At 34.9% G+C, this 10179-nt stretch overlaps 1 long non-coding RNA gene across 1 annotated transcript in view; it reads left to right on the top strand.

The window, feature by feature from the left end:
• Nucleotides 1–3612: 3612 nt before the first annotated feature.
• LOC119468979 overlaps nt 3613–10179 on the top strand; it is a 27905-nt gene continuing 21338 nt past the window's right edge. The window contains exon 1 of the long non-coding RNA XR_005197803.1: nt 3613–3823. This is a non-coding gene — a long non-coding RNA (uncharacterized LOC119468979). The remainder of the gene's footprint in view (nt 3824–10179) is intronic.

Here is a 10179-nt window from a genome sequence, read left to right as displayed (position 1 = left end):
TTTTTTGGTCCCCCCTGCTCTTGGCTCCCTGTGACTATGTGTTCCTACCTACTTCCGGGCACAGGCAGCATGGCGGACACTTCCTGTCAGAGCAACCTCCGCGCGCTGCCTGATTTTTGCGGCAATTTTGCAATCTGACATCTTTTTTGTTCACACAGGCGGGGACCAGCCCAGCCCCTTTTGTCTGCCTTCTGCCTTTGTTTCGCCGTGTTTCGGCAGTCCCTAATACCCTTCTCACACCATTTCCTCAAGAGAATGAGGTTTTAATCTCTTCTCGTTTCGGTCATGCACGCTTTCATTGTATTTTCGTATCTGTCTGCTTTAAATTGTAATTCTGTAGATTCTGAAACATTTCGTACGTGAATTATATAAATTCCTTTTGGTTTCACTCCGTCTTATGCCTGTGGCGTTTTTTCTTTTAATACCCTGACTGTCACTGCTGGAAATTTTTTTTCGATTTATTCTATTGAGAAGGCGTCGTTTCGCTTGGTCTTTGTTTTCTGGGTTTTCTGAGGGCTTACATTGGATACGCTTTTCACCAGCAAGTCATTAGCAGAGAGCACTTCTGATCCGAGGCTAAGTGAGCACCTTTCAGATGTCTTTCTTTATTGTGATTACTATGGTCATTTTCCCACTGTGAAGAAGCCTGGGACTTCAACCAGTCCCGATGCTGGCTTAATAAGGCACTGTCCCCTGCATGACCCAGGCTTTTGTCTTCTCTGCTTCTATATTCACGGCAGCCCTTTGTTTCCCTTCCTTTCTTTCAGCCCCATCTGTGCTGTGTTGTGGCAGGACAGCCTTTTATAACATATCCTATGCCATATTATCCACAAGGGAATGGTTTTTAATTTCCATGTGTGAGTGTTTTGTCATTTTTGCAGGTATACGTTAGTAGATTAATCATTTTTTGTATTCCTTCTTTGCTGAGAGTACCTATTATGACTGCATACTGAATTCTGTCGTTTTATACATTTTTTTGAGATAATCTTGTTTTCCCCTTTATTCTCTTAATGTGATTATTTGCAGCTACGGGTTTCAAATATTTAACCAATTTGTTTCTGATAATAAGCCCTCTGTTTCATGATATATCATATATTATTGGATTTTTTTTCTATAATTTTCTATGAGGAAATTTTGCTGCCTAAATTTATAAAAATATTCAGATAATTTTATAAAAGTAATAAAATTTATAAATTTTATAAATATAAATTTATAAAATTTATAAATATAAAATTTATAAAATTATCTGAATTATATATCAATTTTATAAAATTTATAAAATTATCTGAATATTTATAATCACCCAAATCAACAAATTAAATTATAATTAACTAGGTAAAAGCAAAGGCAGAATGAAGCAAATAATAAAGGCAAGAAAAGCCATGAAGAAAAACAAATATGAAATAAGGGAAGTAAATTAAGTAAAATCCTTTAAATGCTTATTGAAGCCATATAATTTCCAGTGAAACTTATCAAGGAGAAATGAAAAAAGCTCAAATACCCAAGATCAGAAATTTCAAATGTTATCACTACATTAATAACAGACATTAAAAATCATTAGAGAATATCAAGAACAAAGTTAGGACATTAAACTTGAAAATTAACATGACAGTCATATTGCTGGAAACATCTGTTAGCAAAAATGACAGGAGCAGAATAAATATGACTATGCATCTGTTAAATTACATTTGTGATTTAGATAATTATCTAAATAAAGTTTTCTAAAACTTTCCCTCTGAAATAACATGTCTGTATTTGTTGTTACAAGTCATGGCTAGTGTAATAGCAAAGAAATAAAAGATTTTATAACTGGAAAAAAATTATTGATGGAATGCAAGAGAAAATTGGGAATAATTTGCAGGTAAGCTATTAGAATTAATGTGTACATTTAGCAAGGACACTGGACAGGAGTACAGTATATGAAAATCATTTTTATTTCTCTACCATCAATAACATTTGAAGTAAACATTTAAAATTAATAATATTCATAACAACATCAAAAGTTAACTAACCTAGGAATAAAATTAATTAAGGTTGTACAATGAAACTAAAAACATTTTAACTTTTAACTTCAGAAGACCTAAATAAATTGTGGGATACTTCATAGGTAGTAGAAAGCTCAATGTTTTGAAAAAGTATTCTTTTCCTGATTTGATAATTATTTGAAAATGGTGCCAATTATTCATCATGAATGTAAGAAATGTTCACTTTGTCTTTTTCTCCTTTCCATAGTTACTTTTATATTTTGCATGCAAGCTTTCCCAAAACCTACCTCACTTGAACTTTCTGAAATAAACTTTATCAGGATTTGTTTGACAGCCCCAGTGATTTTTGACAAGAAAAAGACTTGCAGCACAGCTCTCAGGCTTATACACCAAGTTCTCTACAAATTCACAAACTTAAGAATCCTGAATATGAACCTATTATTTGCCTAATTGTGATAATTTCACAGCACTCTAAATAATATTTGACCCTCTCTTTATACACCAGCACTGTCCAGAAGAATTTTCTTTGAAAAATTATATATATGTGTGTGTGTGTATATATATATATATATATATTTTTTTTTTTTTCTGTACAATATGATAGCTACTAGCCCTATGGGGTTCTTGGGCACTTGAGGGTAGAGTGACTGAGGAAATGAATGCCTGTTTTTTTAAATTATAAATTTAATTTATATAGCCACATGAGGCAAGTAGTTACTGTATTAGGGTGAAGTTCTATATAGCATTTGACCATCTCATCTCCTAACACAAGAGCACTGAGAAGGAGAATATTTCCTTACCTGCCCAATGCTATGCAGCTGGTGCCAGGCAGTATTTGCTTTCAGATGCCCACCTGTGTGGCTACCCCATTCGTGTTCATGTCTTACAGTCTCAGAGTGACTTTATCTTTTCATCCTATTATGACAATATTTCATATAAACTTTTATAAACCAATATTGTGTCCCATGATTTTAAATATCATAAGAAATTGAATAACTGGAAATATTGGGCAGTGCCTCTTGAGAGAAATAAACTATTTCCCATCCTATCCAAATGTCTTCAGAGATAATATTCTCTGACTGCCTTTGCCCATATTCCTGCCCTGAAATATATATATATATGCATCAATATTATTTTTACATGGTCCGGGAAAACACACATCTGGTCATATGTCTAGCTATGTGGCTCAGCTGTGCACTCTTTTCTAACAAGATACTGAGAGCCTGAGGGGCTGGGACCTGATTTTCTTGGGCACACACCGGTCTGCAGGATAGCATGGGATTCCCTGGCCGGTCAGCATTTGGGGTTCCGAGTGGAATGAGTGGAGGGCTGGGTGATGGCAGAGCTGAGGTGAAGTCCCGGCAGCCTAAGGATATCCCAAGAGGAAGGAGACAAGTTCAGAAGCGGACTACAGCGATGGAGAGAAAGAAGCTGCAAAGTCCTGCAGTTTTTCATTCAAACAGCTCAGGCATGCGCTGCGCAGCCCCGAGTGATTAACGTGCCCGTATTTAAAGAACACACAATTGTCTCAAAGCATTATTCTTCTCAGCACGCTCCTATCCTTCAGCTCTAATAGGCGCTGCCGGCGGGGTCTGGGACCCGGTGGGGCTGAGCGCGCAGAGCAGGTCTGGGTGCAGCGCCAGCGCCGGCGCCGGCAGCTGCGAGGGCTGCGGAGATTAAACAGAAGTGTCCAGATCGGGCATTGTGGGTTTAAATCCTGAATTCACCACTCACCATCTGAGGCTTTCCCCTCTCACAAATTAGTTACCACCTTTTATCTCATCTGACAACGGGAATAATAACAGCAAGGATTGTAGCGACTAGTTCACAGGTTTGCTGTAAGTATTAAATGATTAATTTATAATAATTTATTAATTCGTATAAAGTGATTGGAATAAGGCCTTATCTTTAAAATACTTATAAAGCGTCTCTTCTGTTTTAGAACCACCCAGAGAATCCTGTGATTGAAGTCTTTGTGTCAGTCTCTCTTATCTGTACAGCAGTAAGATTTCTATAGGTTCCCTGGAAATTACTGGCACATGAGAGCTAGTGAATGAATATTTATTGCCTCATATTGATAGGCAAGCTGATTTTTATCTTAAAATTTAGAGAGCCAGTTTTCTCCCAACTCTTAGTATAGGAGTTTAGTTATAGAATACTTTTGTTGAGGATTTTTTTGTGCCTTCATCACTTGTGGTAATGGTAGGATTCTGGCTGGAACAGGACTCCTTTAGCTCTTTGTTGGCTGTTTTGAATAGACATCTGATCACCCTGAGTGAATAACTTGATAATGAGAAATTTACTTAAAAATGCCTTTACATTTCAATATGAATATGAAAAAGAGATGTAAATACTCCCACAACCACTTAGTTTTAAGATCATAAAAGATGCTGCTTATAAACATTATATTGATTTATCTATATTGTAATCAAACACTGAAATTTTCAACAAATATGTCTACAGATGTCAAAAAATCAACTACATTTATACTTTAATGTGGTTCACAGAATTTTGTCATATTGCCATATTTTATACATATAAAACATGCTTAATTTCCAATTTATAGCCAGATGAAATAACTTATTTCAAGCTAATATTGTTATTCAGAACAAGGATAGAAACTGGTTAAATACATGAAGTAAATGATTAAAAGACAGAAAATAGTTAATGTGGTGAGTGCTCAGGAGAAAAATGATGACATTAAGTAATCTAAATAACCTGTAGGTGGTAGAAGGAATCACAAAGCAAACCAGAAAATATTTTCAACTGAACAGCAGTGAGCATATAACATGTTAAAACACTTAGGTTGCACTTAAAGTCATGCTTAGAGGCAAAATTTATAGCCTTAAATGCATTCATAAGAAAAGAAGGAGCTCCAATTCCAGAAGAGGGAAAAATGACCAAAAGAAGACAGGGCATGGGCAGAATGTGAAATGAAAACAATGAAGTCCCATTTTCTCCTTCCTCTTCAGGAAGGGTTGCAGTGAGGTTCATCCTCAGAGGATGTACCATTCATACACTCAGATCTGCATACTGAGGACAGAATTAACTGGAATTTTGGTGCTTGGAGAATGAGTGATTTTCATTTTTTAAAAACCAAATACTCGTAATTTTACATGTTCCTTTCCTCCTCCAAAATGTTCAGGCAGTCACTAAAGAAAATTGTACAATTGTACAATTGAACAGTCATACCTGCATGACCAGACAATGAAGTTCATGCCCTACATAAAAGATTAGAAAGTGCATTAATATATATGACCTCTGGAGGGCGGATAGGCAATTGGTTGAATCGATGAGGGAAAAGACCCCAGTAAAGATATTTATTCACTATTAATACTACTAACATAATTGATATATGTAAAGATACTCTACTTTGTCATAGAAATATGACAAAATTCTGTTAACCACATTAAAATGTAAATATAGTTGAATCTTGACATCTGTAGAGAAGTATCCAGAAGATTTGTTGAACATTTCAGTGTTCGATTACAATATAGATAAATCAGTATAATGTTCATAAGCAGTATCTTTTATGATCTTAAAACTAAGTAATTGTAGGAGTATTTACTCCACTTTTTAGAGTGTGCAGTATATGAAAATTCATGACATACTGAACTTAAAGCATGTCCCCATATGTTTGAAAGGTTGAAATAATTCAGAATATATTGACTCTACATTGAAATTGAACCAATAATCAACAAAATATAAATAGAAAATAGATTCTATATTTGGATATTAATAACTGTATTTCTAAATGACCCACATGTCTAAAAAATACAAAATAAATCATAAAATATTCTAATTTGACTAATAATGAAGGTGCCAAATATAAAAATTTGTGTGCTGGTTGAAAAGCAATGCTTTTTAGTTCATGCTTCTAATAGGTAATACGTTACAAAATGATAAGTTCTGATTTCTTCTGATATATTATTCAATTGAGAAATTTACAAAAAAGATAACACATTTAAACAAAATAAAATATATGAAGAAAATAAGAAAAATAAGAACAGAAATTATTTTTTAAAGCCCAAATGTATAACAAGAAGAATAGTCAGAGTCTGGTTCTTTAAAAGGATTAGTATACAGGTAATGAAATGCCACATGTACCCCTAAAATATTTACAACTATTATATATCAATTTTTGAAAACAATTAGTAAAACTAATAAACCTCTGGAAAAATGACTACTCAACCGACCAATATGAAGAATGAAAAGTGATGACATCCTTAATATTCACACAGACTTTAATAAGATCATAGAAAGATATCACATACAACTTAGGTCATTAATATGTTCCCATAATTCAATCACCTCCCACTAGTTCCTCCTACAACATGTGGGAATTGTGGAGAGTTACAATTCAAGATGGTTTTGGCCGAGGACGCAGCCAAACCATATCAATTAGTCATGTTGAGCAATCATGGTTTTTAGCCAATAGTATGTCTTCTTTTCAAAAGTGTCTGTTTATGGCTGGGTGCAGTGGCTCATGCCTGTAATCCCAGCACTTTGAGAGGTGAGGCAGGTGGATCACTTGAGGTCAGGAGTTCAAGAGCAGCCTGGCCAACATGATGAAACCACGTCTACAAAAAATACAAAAATTAGCTGGGCACGGTGGTTTATGCCTGTAACCCCAACTACCAGGGAGGCTGAGGCAGGAGAATCACTTGAACTGGGAAGCAGAGGTTGCAGTGAGCCAAGATCACACTACTGCACTCCAGCCTGGGCAATAGTATGAGGAAAAAAATAAGTGTCCGTTCATGTCTTTTGCTCATTTAACATTTTAACTTTTAATTGTGTTGTTTTTTCTTATTAAGTTCTTTATATTTATATTTTGCAAATATTTTCCCCATTCTGTAGGTTGTCTATTTACTCTGTCAATAGTTTCTTTTGCTGTGCAGAAGCTCTTTAGTTTAAGTAGTTTCCATTTGTCAATTTTTGTTTTTGTTACAATTGTTTTTCAGGACTTAGTCATACATTCTTTTCCAAGGCTAATGGCCAGAATGATATTGCTTAGGTTTTCTTCTAGGATTTTTATAGTTTGGGGTTTTACATTTAAATCTGCAATCTATCTTTAATTAATTGTTGTATATGGTAAGAGGTAGGAGTCCAGTTTCATTCTTCTGCATATGGCTACTCAGTTATCCCAACACTATTTATTGAATAAGGAGTTCTTTCTCCATTGCTTATTTTTGTCAACTCTGTTCAAAAATAGGTGTGCACCTTTATTTCTGGGTTCTCTGCTCTGTTCCATTGCCCTATGCATCTGTTTTTGTACCAGGACCATGCTGTTTTGGTTACTGTAGCCTTATAATATAGTTTGAAGTCAGGTAATGTGATACCTCTGGCTTTGCTCTTTTTGCTTAGGATAACTTTGGCTATTTAGGCTGTAAAATGTATGATTTTAAAAAGTAATACTGAGCATGTTTACATACTGTCCTTTGAAACTGCTTTATATTATTTAGGAAGCACATTCATATTGCTGGGTGAAGTTAAGAAAAAGATTTCTCATTTTGACACCAGGTAAAATCTGAAAAGCAGAAATGGCAAATCCTTAGAAACAGTGCTGATATCCATGAACCAAAGAAGCCCTTTTATGCATACATTATATGGTTTGACTGTGTCTCCACCCAAATCTCATCTTGAATTCCCACACGTTGTGGGAGACACCTGGTGGAAGGTACTGAATCATGGGGGCAGGTCTTTCCTATGCTATTCTTGTGAAGGTGAATAAGTCTTATGAGATCTGTAGCTTTATAAGGTGGAGTTTCCCTGTACAAGCTCTCTCTTTGCCTGCTACCATCCATGTTAAGACATAACTTGCTCCTCCTTGCCTTCTGCCGTGATTATGAGTCTTCCCCAGCCACATGGAATTGTTAAGTCCAGTTAAACCTCTTTCTTTTGTAAATTGCTCAGTCTCAAGTATGTCTTTATTAACAGCATGAAAACAGACTAATACAAAGCACATTTTATTTGGCACAAATAATGTCAATCCTTCTCAAACTCTTCCAGAAAACTGAAGATGAAAGAATATTTCCAAACTCATTTTATGAGGTCAGCATTGCCTTGATGCCAAAGCCATATAAAGACACTAAAAGCAAATAAAAATATGGACCAATATCCTTGATGAATATAGATGCAAAAATCCTCAATAATATACTATCAAACCAAGTTCAGAACCACATGAAAATTATATGCTAAGACCAGGTAGGCTTCATTATTGGGATGCAAGGAGGATTCAACACATAGAAATCAATAAATGTGAGATACCGCATTAACTGAATGAATACAAGTCACTTGACCATCTCAATAGCTGCAGAAACAGGATTTGACAATATTTAATGCTCTGTGATTAAAGAAAGAAACTCTTAGCAAACTGGGTATAGAAAAAGTATAACTCAACATATTAAGGCTTTATATAAAAATCTCAGGGCTAACATCACACTCAATGATAAAAAAAACTGAAAGCTTTTTTTTAAGATCAGGAACAAGGCAAGGATGCTTACTCCTGTCACTTCTATTCAACATAGTATTAGAAGTTTTAAAGAAATTAAGGAAATACAACGCATCCAAATCAGAAAGAAGAAAATTATCTCTGTTTACAGATGATATGATCTTTTATGTAGAAAATCCTAACAACTTCACAAAAAATACTGCTTGTTAATAAATTAAGTTGCAGCATACAAAATTAGCATACAAAAATTAGTGAAGTTTCTATACACTAAAAATAAGCTATCAAAAGACAGAATCACATTTAAATAGGATTAAAAATAAATAGGAATAAACAAAGTGAAAGACTAGTACACTGGAAACTAAAAAACCTTGATGAAAGAAATTAAAGCAGATACAAATAAATGGAAAGACGTGCCATGTTCAAAGATTAAAAGACTTAATATTGTTAAAATGTCCATAATACTCAAATAATTTACAGATTTAATACTATCCTCATCAAAATTCCAATGACATTATTTTACAGAAATAAAGCAATCTTAAAATTCATATGGAACCACTAAGACCCTGAATAGTCAAAGCAATCTTGAGAAATAATAACAAAGCTAGAGGCATCACACTTCCTGATTTCAAAATATAGTGCAAAGATAAGTAATTAAAACAGTAAGGTTCTGGCATAAAAACAGACATACAGACAAATGGAACAGAATGGAAATCTCAAAAATCAACTCCATATAGAGGCAACTGTTCTTCTACAAGGGTACTGAGAACACACAATGGGGAAATGATAATCTCTTTAAGGAAATGGCTGGAAATGCTAGATACCCACACTTAAAAGAATAAAATTGGGCCCTTAGATTACACCATGCACAAAAATTAAAATGGACTAATCATTTAAATGTAAGTTCTGAGACTTAAAATCCTAGAAGAAAACGAGGGTAAAAAGCTTCTTTCAGGTTTCCAATTGGATTAAATTATGAATCTTTGTTTTAATTTAGTTTTATATGTATGAAATTTATTTACTCTGTATTTTATAAAAATATTAAAATAGGCCAGGCACAATAGCCCACTCCTATAATCCCAGCAGGTGTGAGTCACACCTGGACGGAAGTCACACCTGGTTCCCTCTGGTGGGACCATTCAATAACTTGTTTAGTCAATAAAAACTGGGAGGCAGAATGTGGTGACTTACCTCTGTAATCTCTATAATTTGGGAGGCCAAGGTGGGAGGGTTCCTTGAGGCCAGGAGTTTGAGACTAGCTTGAGCAACATAGCAAAACCTTGCCTCTATAATGTACACCTATGTTCCCAGATCTCCCAGCCTGAGGTGGGAGGATCACTTGAGCCTGGGAGTTTGAGGCTGCGGTGAGCTAAGATCTCGCCACAGCACTCCAGCCTGGGCAACAGAGTGAGAACCTGAGTCAGTCGGCCAGCCTGTCAGTTAGTAAATCAACCAGTCAATCAATAAAATGTAATACAGTTAGTTAATTTTTATTTTTCCTCTTGTTTTTAGACATTTATTTCTCTTTTTTTCTGTTTTGGGTTTTTAGCCACCTGAAGCCACAGTTTTTAGTTTTTGTCTCTGGCTAAAAAGAGGAATAACAAAGGAGGGAAGGGTCTTGGTATCTTCCTTTAGACAGAAGCTTCCTCCTGGGGCCAAACCTTCACACAGTTGAATCAATCCCTTCCTCATCTATTTTCTTCTTTTCTTTTTCTTTTCTTTCTTTCTTTCTTTTTTTTTTTTTTT

The sequence above is a fragment of the Cebus imitator genome, unplaced genomic scaffold (genome assembly GCF_001604975.1).
Source record: "Cebus imitator isolate Cc_AM_T3 unplaced genomic scaffold, Cebus_imitator-1.0 Scaffold544, whole genome shotgun sequence".
Classification (NCBI taxonomy): domain Eukaryota; kingdom Metazoa; phylum Chordata; class Mammalia; order Primates; family Cebidae; genus Cebus; species Cebus imitator.
This window is presented reverse-complemented; position numbering and strand designations above follow the sequence as displayed.